This window comes from Schistocerca nitens, chromosome 6 (assembly GCF_023898315.1).
Source record: "Schistocerca nitens isolate TAMUIC-IGC-003100 chromosome 6, iqSchNite1.1, whole genome shotgun sequence".
NCBI lineage: Eukaryota > Metazoa > Arthropoda > Insecta > Orthoptera > Acrididae > Schistocerca > Schistocerca nitens.
Genome location: NC_064619.1, coordinates 78,372,477 through 78,393,876, shown reverse-complemented (window position 1 = coordinate 78,393,876; position 21,400 = coordinate 78,372,477).

Here is a 21,400-nt window from a genome sequence, read left to right as displayed (position 1 = left end):
GTATAGGTGTTATGCAAAAGTCATTGTGCTTTTTCTCGAAATGAAAGTGGCTCTGGGGAGTGGAGAAGGTGACAAAGGTAAACTGAAGCGCTACCTAGAGCAAGGTCACACAGGCAGTAGGCGGCAGTGATTGAGGCAACATCTTTGTGGAGCAGGATAAGCTTCGCCTGCAAATTTGCACAAAAATGCCTCGGATGACTGCAAACGGCTTACGGCAGAGCTGCGAGTTGTTGGGCTACTGTGTGTAAAACTGGACGACGCTAAGAAGAGAAATTGAGCCCATACTGCATAATACTTGCAGGCCCTACTGTGGGTAGTGCAGCAGTCGTAATTGTTCATCACACCGAAGCTTACAGCCACCGCATGACATTTCTTTGTATTTTACTTTTGTACAGCGTGAAACATTAATTTAAACTGTGTTTTAATAATTATTCTTGAACTTTAAAGAAACTGGTTCCCCCTGTTATTTCATCCTAATCATACACGTTTATAGGGATCCTTCCTGGTGTTTGATTAATCCGAAATCCTGTTCTGCAGAAAAATGAAGTGCCAAGCTAATATAAAGAGGCAGCATTTAAATTTTTTTGTGCAAACAATGAAAAAATTCTCTTAACTATTGCAAAGTGTAATATTAAAAGTTTGCTTACGTAAAATTCAGTCAGAGTGAAGCCTTGTTACTAGGATTTGTGAAATGATTATACAGAGTTAGTTCAAAGAATAACAGCTTTTGAAAGTATATTTCAGTAATAAAGAGGTTTTCTTGAAGTGAAATGTTCAGTACAAAAAGTGTGGAAGTATTTTAGTATTTAAGTTTGTTTATTATGGAAAGTGCTTTTCTAACTGTACCCCTGGCCAATTTTTTTTAGCTTCCTTGAAGTTATTTACTGTTTTTTTTTTCTCTTTTAAAAGTGTAATGTATAAGAGTGTAGTCCAACATTGTTTAAGTAGAGTAATATTTATTTGAAGAACCAAATCAAACAGTAGCAAGAAAGTACGCAAAACTCATACTTCTGCTTTTCCAATACTTCACTGTTTCATTGCCTAGATAGGCTGGCGACCATTAGTACATGTTTTAAACCACTAAATGAAATTGGAACTGAGTTGTCCTAGCTTTAATGTAATATTGTAGTTTCGGCTGTTCTCGTTGAATTAATAATTAATGTGGGAATTTGTGTCTCTACAACACACTTCGAATGTTGGTGGTTATTGTGGGGTATTATAACAATTTCGTCGCCTGATTAGAAACATAGGTTAGTGCTATCGTGGATTATCGCCCATCCGCACACACTGCAAGCAGTAGACATGGGGTCCTTGGGATATTTGGATGAGAAGTTATCTAAACTTTTGTAAACATGACTAGCGTCAATGAAACAGTTATAAAGTAATAGTGTCAGGCGGTGGAATCTTTCTGCCTCAGTCTAACAAGGTAACCTATTCCAGTTTTGCAATGAGTATATGTATCAATGGTAATTACTGCGAAACAACTTAGTATGTATTATAAAGATACAAAGCGAACGAATTATTTATTAGGATCTGTTTTTTCTTGCATTTCTTGGGAGCAAGTGTAGGTTGAGGGTCACAGTTATTATTATTACCGTTAAAATTCACTGTAATTTACGTAATTGCTTCCGTATTTTGTATATAGCAATTTGTACAGGACGTGTTACTCTGAGGTGAGAGGTTAGCACAGGAGAAAAATTCGTGGCGGGCCGCATCAGACCAGTAGGAAGACAGATGAATGTAAAAATAAAAAATAAAGTACAGTTCCTAGACCCAATAGCACAGAACGCTACTTCACAACTTAGAATGAAGAAAAAGGAAAAGTAAGTGATGTAGAAAAAGAGGAAACATAGACAGGGAGGAGGGAATAGTACTTAGAAATTAAATTTTTTGTCTAGGTACAAATGGACGTGAAAATAATCAAACTACAGTAGCAGTAATGTTAACAAATTGCGTTAATATGTTTATAAGATAGTTCTATGCGTTGGTAGCAAATGTTCGTAATTCTGTTATTGTCCTATCTGCAACTGATGAGGGCAACCTATCAGTCGTGGTCAAGGACTCCACCGCGGAAGCAGCCACTGCAGTCGGCGTCGGGCTCGGATAACAGGGCCTCCTCTGTTCTGGCAGACGTTCCCGCTGTCCTTCATGATTTTGGCATGTAGGGTGTCATCCACTAGATGTCACTGTGGTCCTCTTCTTTGTCCTGTACTGCAGACTCGGTTGACGAGTCCTCTGCTGGAGATCGCACCAAACCAAACCAACTGGTGGTCCAAATACAATCTGAGGACTACTGGTAGATTCTGGGATCATCTCTCATACATACTAGGTACTGGAAGCGGGGGGGGGGGGGATGTAGGATTCGCTGTGCCATCCTTAGCCTGTCATTCCTCCCATGGTGTGGCCAGAGAAAAGGGAACGATTTGGGATCATACTTCTTCGCATTGTAGTTAGACCTCGACTGCTTAAAGACTGCTGGCGTTGTGCTGCCGCTGGACGCCATCATGAGATGACGTAGTACGCTTCATTGAGTGTGGTCCGCCCTGATGACACCCACTGTGACCAGAAGCCCTCTCCATGGGAGCCACCAAGCCGCAGCAAAGGCCACCTGGCAGGATGGCCATTGCTGGGAGTGCAGATGCCCCAGGGTGACGGGCATCTACTCCTTGGCATACGTGGGGAGTTAACGGAGCAGGCACCAGCAGACCGATCGCTGTGTATTCAGGGAACTACAATCAACAGGGTATATGGCGGTCCAACACTGGCTACCGTGCTGGATATCAAGTGCAAACAAGCAAACAAGTTCATTATCATCATCAGTGCAGAAAACGATACGGCACAGTGAGGGGAGGAAATCGCACCCATGAGGGTGACCTCGCCCAACAGCTGGAGAATGAGCGGAGGTGCAGATACACGTTGACGAAGGATGTGAGGGCTCAGCTCGTGATGGACACGACTGACCATGTAAGGCGCCATTCTCCAATTGGCTCACTCTTCGGGAAAATTTAGAATAATGGAAATCAAACCCGACAGGGGACCATCACATATAGGCCGAAACGAGTGAGATTCCTTTTAGTTGCCTCTTACGGCAGGAATGAATACCTTGGGCGTATTCTAACCCTCGAGCAACGGTCTTACCGCAGTGGATACACCAGTTCCCGTGAGATAACCGAAGTTAAGCGCTGTCGGGCGTGGCCGGCACTTGGATGGGTGACCATCCAGGCCTCCATGCGCTGTTGCCATATTGCGGTGTGCACTCAGCCTCGTGATGCCAATTGAGGAGCTACTCGACTGAATAGTAGCGTCTCTGGTCAAAGAAAACCATCATAACGACTGGGAGAGATGTGTGCTGACCACACGCCCCTCCAATCCGTTTCCTCAACTGAGGATGATACGGCGGTCGGATGGTCCGGATGGGCCACTTGTGGCCTGAAGATGGAGAGCTTTTTTTATTCTAACCCCCGGACCTGCTGGGTGCTCTCACAAAGGCGCCACGTCTACTTCTCATCATCAGTTTCGTCCACATTTATGGTATAAGCACGACTTGGCGAGAAATGAGTGTCGGAAGTGGAAGTCTTAGATAACCAAGCGTTTAGAAAAAAATAACAATTTTGGCGTTGGTCTAGCGAATCGTGAGCCCTTAGAGTTAGAGTATTATGAGGGCAGCCGTTGACGTAGCGGAAAGACTAGACTCTCGGTGTGAAGGTCATATGGTCGAGCCCCAATGTGGTAACCATTTTTTTTTTTACTTCCAATTTTGAAGTCACTCAAACTGGAAGTAAACCGAAATAATGCTCAGTATCTTGTTTTGACCATTTCTGATCAAATTCATTAACTCAAGATGAAAACAGATGTAGCTGGGTTGCGTTAGCTGCTGACGGCTGTTCGAAGGCCAAAATGAAACTAACGAGAGACAAAGTGCTGTAACTTTTACTTACAACTTCTTCTTGGAAGGTTATTTGTACAGTCTTCATAGATGCTGTAAGTACAATTCTCTTTTGAAAATTTATTTACAATCCCAAATTTTCATTTGCCTTCCCTTTTCAATTCCCTTTTGAAAATAATAAGAAATATAATATATTGAACATTATTTGGTTTATTTGCAGTACAAGTATCTTAAAAATTGAAAATATAAAGAAGTTATCACATAGGGACGCAACCACACTATCCTGGGATTAACGTTCTCTACATTTCCGCTGTTCCAACTACTGCCTGGATGTATGCGAAAATAAACGGCTCACACATCACCCAAGCCACACTAAAAATTATATTTTTTTTCTAAACGTTTGGTCGTCTGTAGCTCCCACATATGTCACTTCCATTTTTGGCCATGCCCTGCATTATACCTCAAATCTGGCCTAAATTGGCGATGTCAGTTAGGTGTGGTCCCATTGTCAGTGTGTGAAATCTGCTGCTCTGTCAGTGTACCTTACAGCACGTAACAAATGCAGAACTGTTCCCTTAACATGTGTCGTTCAAACTGTCGAGGACCATCATCACGGAAGTGCCATGATCACGAAATATCGAACACACAGGAGAATCATACAAAGGTACCATCATTTGGCGATCGGAGAGACACTCATATGGATGACATGGTAATAAGCATCCCTGGTTTAGATAACAACTGAAAGATTTGAAAGCAAATGGTTCACCAGGCTTTGATGGAATCCCAGTTCTGTTTCACAAAAGTGTACTCTACGACACTGGCCACTCACCTAGCTTGCATTTATCGCGATTCTCTAGCCATGCACGAAGTCCTAAGTGCCTGGAAAAAACCGCATGTGATTCCAATGCATAATAAACGTGAAAGAATGGAACCCAAAATTACAGACTAATATCGTTAACTTCGGTTTGCAGAGAATCGTTGAACATATTCTCTGAGCCGTGCGTGGCTCGTGTTCGTGACGTTTATTGCTAGAAATCTTGTCTTTGTGGTACTGCAGTCCCATTTCTTATTCGATTTACTGGCGTCACTAAGTTGCTGGCTTGCCTGCCCATGAGTGGCAGCAGCAACGGTTATCGAAAAGAGCACTGTCATACTATCTTTGGAACGACCGCTGTTATTTCCAGGTCGTCGTGTGTCGGTAGTTCAGTCGGGACAGAGCAGCAGTGAGGTCCAGACAGCCATGACTTGCCCGACCGTTGCCGACACGTGACTTGAGTGGGGTGTGACCTTGGTTGGTCCTTCGGTCGGTCGTCTCATCAGACGACGTGCATTTTGTCTCCAAGCGCTTCTGGGTTCTCTGTGTGTGTCGAACTGTGATTCATCCTTGTTCTTCCACAGTCACTGGTTTTAGTATTGTTCGAGTTGTTTGTGGAAGTGTTTTTGTGGAAAGGTGTGTAGTTTGTGTGGTTTTGACTGAACAGCTATTTTAATGCTGTCTGCGTGTTGCATGTGGTAGTCAGTCGGTTGGGACGGAGCAGCGAGGAATTCTCCACGGCACGCGGCCAAGCCTGGACCGCTGGCGGCGTGCACGCGCTGTCGGATGGTGAGGCGCTAACCGCGAGAGCGACAAAGTTCTTTCTTTTCCCATTGAACCTGGACGCTGAAGTTGAGCAATCAGTTAACCTATTATGAAGCCACAACTATTGAGACATCTCTTTGCTCATTTTCGGGTTGTTGCTCCCTGGGCCGTTCAGGCTAGCAGCAACGTGTGATGTGATGGGGTTGTCGAAATCTTGCAGTCGTCTTCCTATGTTGTGATTAATTAATAAATTGACTGTTACTTACCAGTGGAGTGCACCAGCGGTATTTTCTACCCTGTGACTGTTAACGCCCCTGTTAATTGCCCTTGTCATTACTGTAGTTTTCCAACAGTGTGCCTTTCCTCGTCGTGTGGATGCCATCTGGCACGGCGTGTAGTTCGACAGCCTTTTAAGTTGTTTGGTTCATATCTTGCTTAGAGTTGTTATTGTTCCCTTGGCCGTTTTTAGACGCAGGTTCTGAAGACGCCGTGCTGTTCGTATCCTCGTCCTCGGCCGATATTTTCAATTGTAGTACCGTTGGTTGAACAGAAGGCAATTAGTAAATTGTTGCTCGGTCCTTGGGCTGTCCCTAGTTTGGGTTGCCATCCGATTATTTTACTTCAACTCTTGGCTGCCTGTCTCACCTCACCTTACGTTTGAGTTACCTTCCCAGTTCGACCCTTGGAACGCTTCTGAGCACCACTTGTTCTGTTTGTTTTAGATTGTCATTTTGAATTTAGTTTGAAGTATTGTACGATGCTTTCGACCGTGTATTAACTCAGTTCTTTTTAAATTTTGCATAAAGGCCTTCCGGTGTGTTAAATTAAGATTTTGAAGATTGATTTTATTTTATAAAAAAAAATTCTTTAAAATTGGTTCTGTCTTAAATTGTTTGTAATCCAGGCCCTAAGTTGTTAGTTGTTTTAATAAGGCCTTCAGCTGTTTTTATTCTTTAAAGGAATTTTTTTTTTAAGAAGGACGGGGTTTATGTTAAATTGTTTGTCTGACTTGTTGTTCAGGCCTTCAGCAGTTGTTTCATATTTTTGTTTGTGGCCTACAGCCGTGCAATAAGTTAATATTTCTTTAATTAGGCTTTTGGCCGTTCTGTTGTAAGTTTAAAAGGAAATTTCGCGGTTAGTAAAATTGTTTATTAATGTGTTTTCATTATAGTTATCCTTCAGACGTGTAGTGTAGGCCTTCAGGTGCTAATTGTTTCAATTTCATGTTGTATTTAAAAATTTTTTTTTTTGCTTTCTATTTTTAATTGCTTTGATTTCTTCGCGAGGCCTTCAGCCGTTCTCGTTTTTGGTGTGGTTTTGGGCCTTCAGCCCAGAAAGCATCTCAAGTTTTCTTTAACTAAGCCTTCAGCCGGTTTAACTGTGATCTTTTAAAGCAATGTGTAAATAATTGGTTCTTAGAAATATAAAGTTGTGTATTTGGTTACACAACTCACAGTAACTGTTTACGGCCCCATCCACAATGTTAACCTTAACCTGTACCCTCTCTGGGTACCTACCAATCAGGTTAGATTCTCTGTTCGAATATAATAAACTTTCTTCAGACTGAGAAGCTAATTTCCCGAATCGGCATGGTCTTAGAAAGCATTGCTCGTCCGAAAATCAGCTCGCCGTTTTCTCACATGATATAATGCGAACTATGCATGAAGGGCAACGCGCAAGTGTACATATTTCTAGATTTCCAGAAGGCGTTTGACACGGTGCCTCATTGCAGGCTGTTAACGAAGGTAAAAGCATAGAGAATAAGTTCACAGATACGTGAGTAACTTGAAGACTTAGTAAGTAATAGAACCCAGTATGTTGTCCTCGACGGCGAGTGTTCATCAGAGATAAGGGTATCGTCAGCAGTGCCCCAGAGAAGTGTGGCAGGACCGCTATGCCGGCCGCGGTGGTCTAGCGGTTCTAAGCGCTCAGTCCGGAACCGCGCGACTGGTACGGTCGCAGGTTCGAATCCTGCCTCGGGCATGGATGTGTGTGATGTCCTTAGGTTAGTTAGGTTTAAGTAGTTCTAAGTTCTAGGGGACTGATGACCACAGATGTTAAATCCCATAGTGCTCAGAGCCATTTGAACCATTTTTTGAAGGACCGCTATTATTCTCTACAAACATAAATCACTTGGCGTACAGGGTGGTCAGCAATCTGCGGTTGTTTGGCGATGATGCTGTGGTGTACGGTAAGGCGTCGAGCGACTTTAGGAAGATACAAGGCGTCTTAAACAAAATTTCTAGTTGTTGTGCTGAATGGCAGCTAATCCTAAATGTGTAAAAACGTAAGTTTATGCGGATGAGCAGGAAGAACAAACCTGTAATGTTCGGGTACAGCACTAGTAGTGTCCTGCTTGACACAATCGCGTCGATTAAATATCTCAGCGGAACGTTGCAAAACGATATGAAATGGAACGAGCACGTGAGAACCATGATAGGGAAGGCGAACGGTCCACTTCGGTTTATTGGGAGAATTTTAGGAAAGTGTCGTTCACCTATAAAGGAGACTGCATGCAGGTCGCTGGTGGGACCTAGTCTTGAGTACTGCTCGAGTGTCTGGGGTTCGTACCAGGTCGTATCGAAGAAAGACATCGCAGCAATTCAGAGCCGGGCTGTTAGATTTCTTGGCGGTAGGTTCGAACAACACGTAAGCGTCGCGGAGATGCTTCGGGAAGTCAAATGGGAATCCTTGGAAGGAAATCGGCGTTATTTTCGAGAAACACTATTGAGAAAATTTAGAGAACCGGAATTTGAAGCAGAGTGCCGAGTGATTCTACTGCTGGCAAAATACGAGTACATTGCGCGTGAGCATCAAGAAGAAAAGATGCGAGGCATTAGGGATATACGGAGGCATATAGACAGTCGTTTTTCCCTCGCTGTGTTTGCGAGTGGAAAGAAAGGGAAATGATTAGTAGTGGTACAGGGCACAGTCCTCCACCCACCGTATGGTGGCCTTCGGAGTATCTACACTCCTGGAAATTGAAATAAGAACACCGTGAATTCATTGTCCCAGGAAGGGGAAACTTTATTGACACATTCCTGGGGTCAGATACATCACATGATCACACTGACAGAACCACAGGCACATAGACACAGGCAACAGAGCATGCACAATGTCGGCACTAGTACAGTGTATATCCACCTTTCGCAGCAATGCAGGCTGCTATTCTCCCATGGAGACGATCGTAGAGATGCTGGATGTAGTCCTGTGGAACGGCTTGCCATGCCATTTCCACCTCGCGCCTCAGTTGGACCAGCGTTCGTGCTGGACGTGCAGACCGCGTGAGACGACGCTTCATCCAGTCCCAAACATGCTCAATGGGGGACAGATCCGGAGATCTTGCTGGCCAGGGTAGTTGACTTACACCTTTTAGAGCACGTTGGGTGGCACGGGATACATGCGGACGTGCATTGTCCTGTTGGAACAGCAAGTTCCCTTGCCGGTCTAGGAATGGTAGAACGATTGGTTCGATGACGGTTTGGATGTACCGTGCACTATTCAGTGTCCCCTCGACGATCACCAGTGGTGTACGGCCAGTGTAGGAGATCGCTCCCCACACCAAGATGCCGGGTGTTGGCCCTGTGTGCCTCGGTCGTATGCAGTCCTGATTGTGGCGCTCACCTGCACGGCGCCAAACACGCATACGACCATCATTGGCACCAAGGCAGAAGCGACTCTCATCGCTGAAGACGACACGTCTCCATTCGTCCCTCCATTCACACCTGTCGCGACACCACTGGAGGCGGGCTGCACGATGTTGGGGCGTGAGCGGAAGACGGCCTAACGGTGTGCGGGACCGTAGCCCAGCTTCATGGAGACGGTTGCGAATGGTCCTCGCCGATACCCCAGGAGCAACAGTGTCCCTAATTTGCTGGGAAGTGGCGGTGCGGTCCCCTACGGCACTGCGTAGGATCCTACGGTCTTGGCGTGCATCCGTGCGTCGCTGCGGTCCGGTCCCAGGTCGACGGGCACGTGCACCTTCCGCCGACCACTGGCGACAACATCGATGTACTGTGGAGACCTCACGCCCCACGTGTTGAGCAATTCGGCGGTACGTCCACTCGGCCTCCCGCATGCCCACTATACGCCCTCGCTCAAAGTCCGTCAACTGCACATACGGTTCACGTCCACGCTGTCGCGGCATACTACCAGTGTTAAAGACTGCGATGGAGCTCCGTATGCCACGGCAACCTGGCTGACACTGACGGCGGCGGTGCACAAATGCTGCGCAGCTAGCGCCATTCGACGGCCAACACCGCGGTTCCTGGTGTGTCCGCTGTGCCGTGCGTGTGATCATTGCTTGTACAGCCCTCTCGCAGTGTCCGGAGCAAGTATGGTGGGTCTGACACACCGGTGTCAATGTGTTCTTTTTTCCATTTCCAGGAGTGTATGTCAGGCTGTTCCAACCGAGCCCCAGGGAGCCGGAGCGCTCCGGAGCGCACACTGTGGCAGCTCGGAGCCCGCGTGGAGGGGGGAAACGAACTCACTGCCCCCTGGCCGCATGCAGCCGCAACTGACGCAATGATCCGTATTCAATGACAGCTATGACTAGCCGCCGGAGCCCTGTACCTCTACTGGAGGATACCTTTCTATTCATTGAGAGGGATGGTCGTCCGCAGTGTCTTGTATGTCATAAAGTATTTAATTCTGCGAAGAGGTACAATATACAACGACATTATACATGTCTTCACGTAGCGCACTACTATCAGGTAGAAGGCGTTGCACGCAGAGAACTGGTAGCCAGGCTTAAGAACGACATACCAGGAGACGTCCGCAACAGGACGTGACATTTTTGAAGCTGTTTGTGAATCAGTGGATAAGCTCCATTCTGTAGCGACAGACGGTGCACCACAAATGATCGGGCGTCACCAAGGTTTTGCTTCTCGTTTGATAAATAAACTCGGGGACGAATTCGGGAAAGACATTTTGACTCTTCATTGCTTTATTCACCAAGAGGCACTGTGTGCTGAAACAGTAGAGCTAGGTGGCGTAATGAAAGATGTCGTGAAGTGAGTGCATTTTGTGCGGCGTCACGGTATGAATCATCGCCAATTCAAAGGATTCCTGAAAGATATGGAAGCGGAGTATGGGGATATACCTTACCACAGTACAGTTCGTTGGCTGAGTCGGGGAAAAGTTCTTGATGTTTTCTTTGCCATTCATGAGGAAATATCCCTTTTTTTCGAAATGAAAGGGGAAGAAATGCGTTGTAAGGAACGATCGTTTCTTCAGGATGCAACAATGAATGCCATCTCCGCTGCGAACACTTTGACGCCTGATATTTCCGATCTCGTAATGAAAAGAAAGTGTCAAGCTACAGAGGCCCAATAAATTTAGTGTGCAATTTCTTGTAAAACAGTTGCTTCTTATTTGTTTCCTGAACATGGTATTTCCTGGTGTAGCATGTCACCACATCTTAGCAGCTAAGAGTATGAGGTCGTCGATATTGTAAGACGAAGCCGGCACCTTAAAACGCTTGCCTTGCCGCCTGCCTCAGCCAGCCGTGCCACTGGAATGCCACTGGAATGGTCACAGCGAGCGACGCGGCTCTCTGGAGCAGGGAGCACTCCGCGGCTCACAACGGAGCCGACGACCTGGAACAGCCTGATCTATGTAGATGTGTTTACAGCGACGCATCATCATCTGGCTCAGAAGCTCAGGAATTCCATGAGTTTGGTGTATCACTTCCGCTACTGCGGCAGTCTAGCAACCAGATCCGTGCGAGGATCGATCAGTCTCGTAAAGCAGGCTCTTCACATGTTTCTGGAAGAAGAAGTCCATTGATGTCAAGTCTGGTGACACAGCTGGTAGGAGAATGATCATCGAGACCCAGCCTTACATCGAGCAAAGTATGCCGGCGCCGTGTCATGTTTGAACAACATAATCTGATGAATTCTCAACGACATTTCGTCTAGGAGCTGTGGGAGGACAAGTTAAAGGAACGTTTTGTACGCGATTCCGTTAAGTGTATCAGAAAATAGGTAAGGTCCTATCCAGTTGATAGGATCGACACACTATAGTCTTTTTCACGAACAATGGCGGTTCGTACAGATTGAGACAAGGACGGGGACGGCATTGGTGTCGGTTCAAAGCGTCAGTTGCGGTACGCGCACACATGCTTTGCACTTTATGAAAGTACGTACCACACAAATAATGTCTCTCGCTTGCTTGAGTAGAATTTTCGGTACCCAGTAGCATCAGCCATGACAGCTCGCAGCAAATGGAGTAAAACTTCGCTAAATAAATAGCTACGATCGCGTATAACGCTCGCATTGCAGACAACATAGCACTAAGAACACATAAAGACGCTCATTGTTGGAGAACGCGTGACGTAGGAGCGCAGAAGCAGCCTAAACTCGACCGCCAACGTACGTGACCCAAACTACAGTGCGTATGGATTTTCGTTATTTCATACATGACCATTACTACTGCCGAATATACCCTCTCTCGCAAATAGCGCCTCGTCTGCAAACAACACGAAAGCTGCAAACTTGAGTTTCTCTGTACGTTGCTGGAGGAAGTCAATTGTAAGGACTCGACATGATAAGTCCACTGGCTACAATGCTGTACTTTCCGTTCCGGCCGGAGTGGCCGAGCGGTTCTAGGCGCTTCAGTCTGGAACCGCAAGACCGCTACGGTCACAGGTTCGAATCCTGCCTCGGGCATGTGTGTGATGTCCTTAGGTTAGTTCGGTTTAAGTAGTTCTAAGTTGTAGGGGACTGATGACCATAGATGTTAAGTCCCATAGTGCTCAGAGCCATTTGAACCATTTTTTTTGTACTTTCCGTAGGTGACATGGCTGAAATGTTTGATCACTTGAGACTTTTAAAATATTTTACTATGTTGTGTTCTTAGCTCGTGCAACACGCGCACCTCAAATAAAGTACGTACCTTCCATTCTAACACGTAACGATACAATCTCTCGCAGCTGCCTGTGTACAGGTGCAACAGTATTGTGACGTAGTTGGTGTCGGCTCGTGAACATCTTGGCATAGCATTACATTCAGTGAAGCTAACTCTTTTCAGTAACCCTATCAATAGCACCGCTGTGTGTCACTCTTGACTCACAACTAAAACTGCCAGAAAACAAAACAATTGACAATCGAGCACTACTGAATGCAAACTTGAGTGCAACGGGACAAGGAGGGCGTTACTGTTGTGGGCAGGAGGTTTCGTCGGTGAATGGAAATAAGATGCAGCGTGCATAACTTCTAAATTTGTCCTGACGTGCACTGTGATCAGTGCAACACAGAAAGAAAGCGTTTTTGGAGCAAGAACCAAACGAAATGCAATAACAATGTAACGAGCCGCTGGAAACAGTCGGTCCCTCTACATCTACATCTAGTGGATGCCATGAAAATCACATTTAAGTGTCTGGCAGATGGTTCAATGAACCACCTTCACAGTAACTCTCTACTGTTTCAATCTCGTGCGGCGCACGTAAAAAACGAACACCTGTATCTTTCCGTGCGAACTCTGATTACCTTTCTTTTATTGTCCTGATCGTTTCTCCCTATGTACGTCGGCGTCAAAAAAATATTTTCGCATTCGGAGGAGAAGGTTGGTGATAGAAATTTCGTGAGAAATTTCCGCTGCAACGAAAAATGCCTTTTTTGCAATGATGTCCACCCTGTATCATTTGGCTCTGAGCACTATGGGACTTAACAGCTTAGGTCATCAGTCCCCTAGAATTTAGAACTACTTAAACCAAACTAACCTAAGGACATCACACACATCCATGCCCGAGGCAGGATTCGAACCTGCGACCGTAGCAGTCCCGCGGTTCCGGACTGAAGCGCCTAGAACCGCAAGGCCACCGCGGCCGGCCCTGTATCATTTCAGTGACACCCTCTCCCCTATTTCGCTGTGATACAAAACGTGCTGCTCTTCTTTGAACTTTCTCGATGTACTCCGCAACTCCTATCTGATGAGGATCCCATACCGCACAGCAGTCTTCCAGAGAGGACGGACAAGCGTATGTAGGCAGTCTCCTTAGTAGACCTGTTACGTTTTCTAAGCCTCCCGCCTATAAAACGCAGTCTTTGTTTAGTCTTCCCCACAACATTTTCTATGTGTTCCTTCTAGTTTAAATTGTTCGTAATTGTAGTAACCAATTATTTAGTTGAATTTACGGCATTCGGATTTGACTGATTTATCGTGTAATCGAAGTTAAACGGATTCATTTTTGCATTCAGGTGCGTGACCTCGCACTTTTCGTTATTTAGGGTCAATCGCCGATTTTTGCAGCATACAGATATCTTTCCTAAATCGTTTTGCAATTTGTTTTGATCTTCTGATGACTTTACTAGACGATAAACGACAGCATCATCTGAAACACCCTAAGACGGCTACTCAGATTGTCTCCTAAATCGTTTATATGGATAAGCAACAGTAGAGGCCGTAAATTACTACAAACTGTGACCTCTTTGACCGGAAATCGCGAATGCAGCCACATAAATGGGACATTATTCCATAAGCACGCAATTTCACTACAAGCCTCTTGTGTGGTACAGTGTTTAAAGCCTTCTGGAAATCTAGAATAACGGGATCAGTTTGAAATCCGTTGTCAGTAGTACTCAACACTTCGCTCAAGACAAGAGTTAGTTGTGTTTTACAAGAACAATGTTTTGTAAATCCGTATTGACTGTGTGCCAATAGATCGTACTCTTCTACTTAATTCATAATTTCCTAAGACAATATATGTTCCAAAATCCTGCTGCATATCGACGTTAATTATATGGGCCAATAATTTAGTAGATTACTCCTACTACCTTGCTTGACTATTGGTGTGACCTGTGCAACTTTCCAGTCTTTGGGTGCGGACCTTTCGTCGAGGGAACGGTTGTGTAAGATTGTTAAGTATGGAACTATTGTGTCTGCATATTCTGAAAGGTACCTAATTGGTATACAGTCTGGACCGGACGACTTGATTTTGTTAAGTGATTTATGTTGCGTCACTACTCCAAGGACATCTATTCCTATGTTACTCATGTTTGCAGCTGTTCTTGACGAATTCTAGAATATTTACTTCGTCTTCTTTGGTGAAGGAATTGTGGAAGACGGTGTTTAGTAACTCTCATTTGGCAGCACCAAAATCCTCCGAAGACATCCGTGGACAACTTCTGAAAGTTTGTCGGTGGAATTCTTGTTCCGATGGTACATATGACAGTCAATTTTGTGTGTTGCTGGATCATTTGTTTACAATTTCTTTTATATGACAACTATTACTACTAAATTCATATACAGACGCACACCTAACTTCTGAATTTACACGTTCCAACAGAATTTTGTTCGTAGCTTTCATAAACAACAACAAAAATCTTATAAAAATCATGATTCTAAAACATAGCGATCAGCCACAAATTAAAGGACAGACAAATAAAAGCACATAATCAGTCATCGTTTGGATCTGTAGAGACAGGAGAGATAGAAAGAGAAAGAGAGAGAGATCGATCAAGGAAGAGTCGGAACGTGAGGCGACAAGAATGGTATGATTATTCGGTTGCTCCGTGAGGCAATTAGTCGTTTCACTGTAAAAGAGAGTCATAGCGACCCCCGAGTTAACAACGTAGCGTGAAAGCTTTAGGGAATTAACTATTCCTAGGGAGTGCATAGTTCGCAGCTGAACCCCTGTTACCTTTTAACCATGAGATGGCGTCAAAGCGGTGTTCACATAACACGTCAAAAAGTTCAGTGGACAAGTTCGCTTACAAAAAAAAGAAAAAAAAAGAAAGCGGGCTACGCTTGAAGCAAATCCCTGTAACTCGCAGAGGAGGGAATAATTATTGCTGCCAAGGAATTCCATTGGTTTCATGATGCCTCCTTCCTCAGCCGTCATAAGATGCACAAGACAGCGAGTTTTATCTGATGTCCCTGGACGCTGCTAATAATTGCCTGCCAAAAGTTTCCTTAGCCAGGTATCCCTCCGCGAACAGTGGAGGAGAGGATTTTTCAAACGGAAACGCTGTTGCAAATCCGACAGGCATTTAAATTGAAAGGCAAATCATCTAATTAACAGGGATTACTTTCTACCTGAAAATCGAAATTTGCATAATGCAGTATCTAGGAATCTAGATTGCTAGATCTGTTACGCATCACAGTGTTAATACTATTAGGTCTTTCTTTTGGTGAGGTGATATCTTCATATAGCAATAAAAGATAGAGAGTTAATAAGCAATTAATGATGTTTTACATGCTACTACAAATGACCGAATAACGGCAAATTAAATTAGTATGACGCACTCCGTATGGAAAATTACGGTTCTTACAGTGTCACACGGTGCCTGCTTATTAGGTTTCGGATAATTAAAATAGCTCTTTTTGTAAATCTGTTTCATGTTTTGGTACAGCATTGGAAAAATTCTCTGTCTACATTGGTAGATTATTCGTTACATTTTCTACCGCTGGCTTACTTGTTCGAAACCTCTCTTTGACATATGATTACGGACACAGGTTTGAAGCTACTGAAAAAGTTATTAATCCTCGCTGATGCTAACGATTCTTATCTACAACGACAGCCTAACCGAGGACATCAAAATATCATCTTCTTCATCCACTGTAAAGAACTCCGAATCCCCGCCCTAACATAATGTTGCCAACTTCAGCCCATCATTTCCCTCGAATTCAAATTTCACTACTCCATATTTTTACTGGACAACAAAACTCGCTACATCGAAGAATACAGTTGTTTGCATATTTACAAACGGCTCAGCGCGTTATTTCCTTCTTTGGAAGTGTCCTCAACCACAACCACACATATCTACGATGCCACGCCTTATAACGAATTGCCCGCCACACAGTCAAATTTACATGTTAATGAAAATAACATCGGCTCCTACATATAACTCTATTTTGTCTTCAGCCGTTTCTGCATCTCCCCACTTTTCCTTTAACGTACATCACAAAGATCGAAAACGACCCAACGCCATCCTATAAACATGATCAGTACTATAGCACATGTATGTAGTCTCTCCTGGTGTTATTCCTACAAAATTCAGTTCCCTAATGCAGATCACTACCAACGGCCTTGCCGAGGTGGTAACATTGGTTCAAGTCAGATTATTGAAGTTAAGCGCTGTCGGGCTTGGCTAGCATATGGATGTGCGACCGTCCAGGTCTGCCGAGTGCTGTCGGCAATGTGGGTGCAGTCAGCCATTGTGAGGCTAACTGACGAAATACTTGATTCAGAGGTTACAGCACCGGTCACAAAAACTGAAAATAACCGGGTGAGCGGTGTGCTGACCACACGCCCCTCCGTATCAGCATCTGTTGACGCCTGAAGGGCTGAGGATGACACGGCGGCTGATCGTTACCGTTAGACCTTCATGGCCTGTTTGGACGGTGTTCGTTTGTTTTGATTATAACAAAACCCGTATAAAGTACCTATTTATCCTGTTCGCAACTGATAAATCTTTACATAATTGATTATGCTGAAACCTTACAATGATTCTTAACATGAATTATATTGAAACTTCCTGGCAGATTAAAACTGTGTGCCCGACCGAGACTCGAACTCGGGACCTTTGCCTTTCGCGGGCAAGTGCACTTGCCCGCGAAAGGCAAAGGTCCCGAGTTCGAGTCTCGGTCGGGCACACAGTTTTAATCTGCCAGGAAGTTTCATATCAGCGCACACTCCGCTGCAGAGTGAAAATCTCATTCTGGAAACATCCCCCAGGCTGTGGCTAAGCCATGTCTCCGCAATATCCTTTCTTTCAGGAGTGCTAGTTCTGCATGGTTCGCAGGAGAGCTTCTGTAAAGTTTGGAAGGTAGGAGACGAGGTACTGGCAGAAGTAAAGCTGTGAGTACCGGGCGTGAGTCGTGCTTCGGTAGCTCAGTTGGTAGAGCACTTGCCCGCGAAAGGCAAAGGTCCCGAGTTCGAGTCTCGGTCGGGCACACAGTTTTAATCTGCCAGGAAGTTTCATATCAGCGCACACTCCGCTGCAGAGTGAAAATATCATTCTGGAAACATCCCCCAGGCTGTGGCTAAGCCATGTCTCCGCAATATCCTTTCTTTCAGGAGTGCTAGTTCTGCATGGTTCGCAGGAGAGCTTCTGTAAAGTTTGGAAGGTAGGAGACGAGGTACTGGCAGAAGTAAAGCTGTGAGTACCGGGCGTGAGTCGTGCTTCGGTAGCTCAGTTGGTAGAGCACTTGCCCGCGAAAGGCAAAGGTCCCGAGTTCGAGTCTCGGTCGGGCACACAGTTTTAATCTGCCAGGAAGTTTCATATCAGCGCACACTCCGCTGCAGAGTGAAAATATCATTCTGGAAACATCCCCCAGGCTGTGGCTAAGCCATGTCTCCGCAATATCCTTTCTTTCAGGAGTGCTAGTTCTGCATGGTTCACAGGAGAGCTTCTGTAAAGTTTGGAAGGTAGGAGACGAGGTACTGGCAGAAGTAAAGCTGTGAGTACCGGGCGTGAGTCGTGCTTCGGCAGCTCGTTGGTAGAGCACTTGCCCGCGAAAGGCAAAGGTCCCGAGTTCGAGTCTCGGTCGGGCACACAGTTTTAATCTGCCAGGAAGTTTCATATCAGCGCACACTCCGCTGCAGAGTGAAAATCTCATTCTATGAATTATATTGTGACTGAATGCTTCAAGTAGGGTTTATTTATACCGTAAATTTAAGCATTCAATGGAGCCGTAAAACATTACATATGTGTTGGCTATGCATCTATTTCCATGCAGTTCACTCTTTACTTTTATATTTTATGAAATGATCTAAATTGTTGCCATAATAACTATATGACAGTCACCAGACACTGTAATTAACGAGCCAGTTTATTAAAACTATCCTGAAGTAGTACTTTCAATTTTTTGAGATATTAAAGTAGCTTACTTCTGATTTTTCTTCCACGCCTTTTCTCTACCTCAAGTCGAGCTGTGAAGATGTAAGTGGTATTTTACTGTACTGGGTCTGAACAGGTAACATTGTAATCTTGATACAAACTGGATTTATTGAAAAATATATTTGCTTTCTCGTTTCCTGTCTAATGAATGTTCAGTGGCCACATCAAGAAGGCTGTGGGCGAACTGTTCGGTGGTACAACGAGTGGACACTTCACGTGTTCTTCCGTCTTTTATTCTGTATTACAGAGCACGACCACTTCAATTTTTTTTTTCATTCTCGCGTACTTTTTACCTTATCGACCACCCATAACTAAACAACAACTCCATCAGTCGCCTGAGTGGCCTCACGGTTTACTTTTCACGATGGAATATTTCATAAAACCATGCTGAGTTAACATCACGTAAGGCTTTATGGCATTTCCTCTAAAAAGAAACTGTTATCAGTCGTCACTGGAGTTTTCTAACGTTACGCGGAATTTGTGAGTATTCGCAGTCTTTTAATATCGTCAGCTCCTGACAAAATTTTTCTTTGAAATATCTCAGTCTTTAATGAGAGAAAGAGAAACTCCTCATTCATTAGACCAGGTCAGAAGCCCAAAAGTACCATTTCTTGAAATGCCCACTTGACAACGAGCACAGAAGGTGGGAAAAATCCTCCATTTTCTTCCCTAATGATCAATTAGTTTCCATTTCTCACTGCACAACACAGTCCTATTCCATCTACAACAGTCAATATTGGTCAACGCCTCTTGCTGCCAAAACTAAATTAAGCTTTCTCATTTGACCTATTCATACGCCGCTCCATCCCATCGGCTTCTTAGATCCTCTCCTAACAATTAGTAAGAACCGTTCCTCAGAATAACCACAGGTATTTGCATCCCCATATTATTCAATGAGTCACACTCAGCGTTTCACCTCAATACCGGTGCTACATACTCTGGGAACCCCTCCCATTTTACTTTCTACAACGTTGTTAAGCTTATTGGATCCAGATCGAACCCATCTTGTGCAGTATTAACAAACTAACAGCACCAATTCTAAACTACAATTATAAAGGATCTAATACACTCCTGGAAATTGAAATAAGAACACCGTGAATTCATTGTCCCAGGAAGGGGAAACTTTATTGACACATTCCTGGGGTCAGATACATCACATGATCACACTGACAGAACCACAGGCACATAGACACAGGCAACAGAGCATGCACAATGTCGGCACTAGTACAGTGTATATCCACCTTTCGCAGCAATGCAGGCTGCTATTCTCCCATGGAGACGATCGTAGAGATGCTGGATGTAGTCCTGTGGAACGGCTTGCCATGCCATTTCCACCTGGCGCCTCAGTTGGACCAGCGTTCGTGCTGCACGTGCAGACCGCGTGAGACGACGCTTCATCCAGTCCCAAACATGCTCAATGGGGGACAGATCCGGAGATCTTGCTGGCCAGGGTAGTTGACTTACACCTTCTAGAGCACGTTGGGTGGCACGGGATACATGCGGACGTGCATTGTCCTGTTGGAACAGCAAGTTCCCTTGCCGGTCTAGGAATGGTAGAACGATGGGTTCGATGACGGTTTGGATGTACCGTGCACTATTCAGTGTCCCCTCGACGATCACCAGTGGTGTACGGCCAGTGTAGGAGATCGCTCCCCACACCATGATGCCGGGTGTTGGCCCTGTGTGCCTCGGTCGTATGCAGTCCTGATTGTGGCGCTCACCTGCACGGCGCCAAACACGCATACGACCATCATTGGCACCAAGGCAGAAGCGACTCTCATCGCTGAAGACGACACGTCTCCATTCGTCCCTCCATTCACGCCTGTCGCGACACCACTGGAGGCGGGCTGCACGATGTTGGGGCGTGAGCGGAAGACGGCCTAACGGTGTGCGGGACCGTAACCCAGCTTCATGGAGACGGTTGCGAATGGTCCTCGCCGATACCCCAGGAGCAACAGTGTCCCTAATTTGCTGGGAAGTGGCGGTGCGGTCCCCTACGGCACTGCGTAGGATCCTACGGTCTTGGCGTGCATCCGTGCGTCGCTGCGGTCCGGTCCCAGGTCGACGGGCACGTGCACCTTCCGCCGACCACTAGCGACAACATCGATGTACTGTGGAGACCTCACGCCCCACGTGTTGAGCAATTCGGCGGTACGTCCACCCGGCCTCCCACATGCCCACTATACGCCCTCGCTCAAAGTCCGTCAACTGCACATACGGTTCACGTCCACGCTGTCGCGGCATACTACCAGTGTTAAAGACTGCGATGGAGCTCCGTATGCCACGGCAAACAGGCTGACACTGACGGCGGCGGTGCACAAATGCTGCGCAGCTAGCGCCATTCGACGGCCAACACCGCGGTTCCTGGTGTGTCCGCTGTGCCGTGCGTGTGATCATTGCTTGTACAGCCCTCTCGCAGTTTCCGGAGCAAGTATGGTGGGTCTGACACACCGGTGTCAATGTGTTCTTTTTTCCATTTCCAGGAGTGTAGAATTATTTCAAACTTTTCAGTGCCCATTTTAAGTTTCCATTACCTGACCAGAATACTCTTGTTAGCTCCCAGCCTATGTCCCTTCAGTACTCTCCGCCGTTAACTCGACTTCATCGAACGTCTCATCCAGGCTGCTAAATGCCCGCTGCTGTGGAAAGACAGCTGCGCCGTCGACGACAGCATCATTACGCCATCTCTAGCACTATCGCAGCCATTCACCATTACTCCTACTCACTTTAATTAATAAAATCATCGCTTTCCCTATTACCTTGTAATGTTCCTTATCACCATGTTTATTTTAATTCAAAACCTGCACTGCAGCAGAGCAGGTGCTTAACTGCTGACAAGAAGCTCCGACAGGGGAAAGGAGAAACAATGAACGAAAACAAACGGTCGACAGACAGCGTGTAACAAACGCTGTATCGCAGGCAGCGACGAGTTTACTGGATGTCTCTGCAGATGGCCAATTAAGCTCTTGCAGTCCTCAGAGAATTCTGCTCTCTGTCACAAAAGGGTTTCCAAGCACGCCTCCTCTGATGTCTTAAGCCCCTCTTCCCGTTTTAAGTGGCAAGTCGCAAGGCTGTGAGAGCGAATTCCACTGC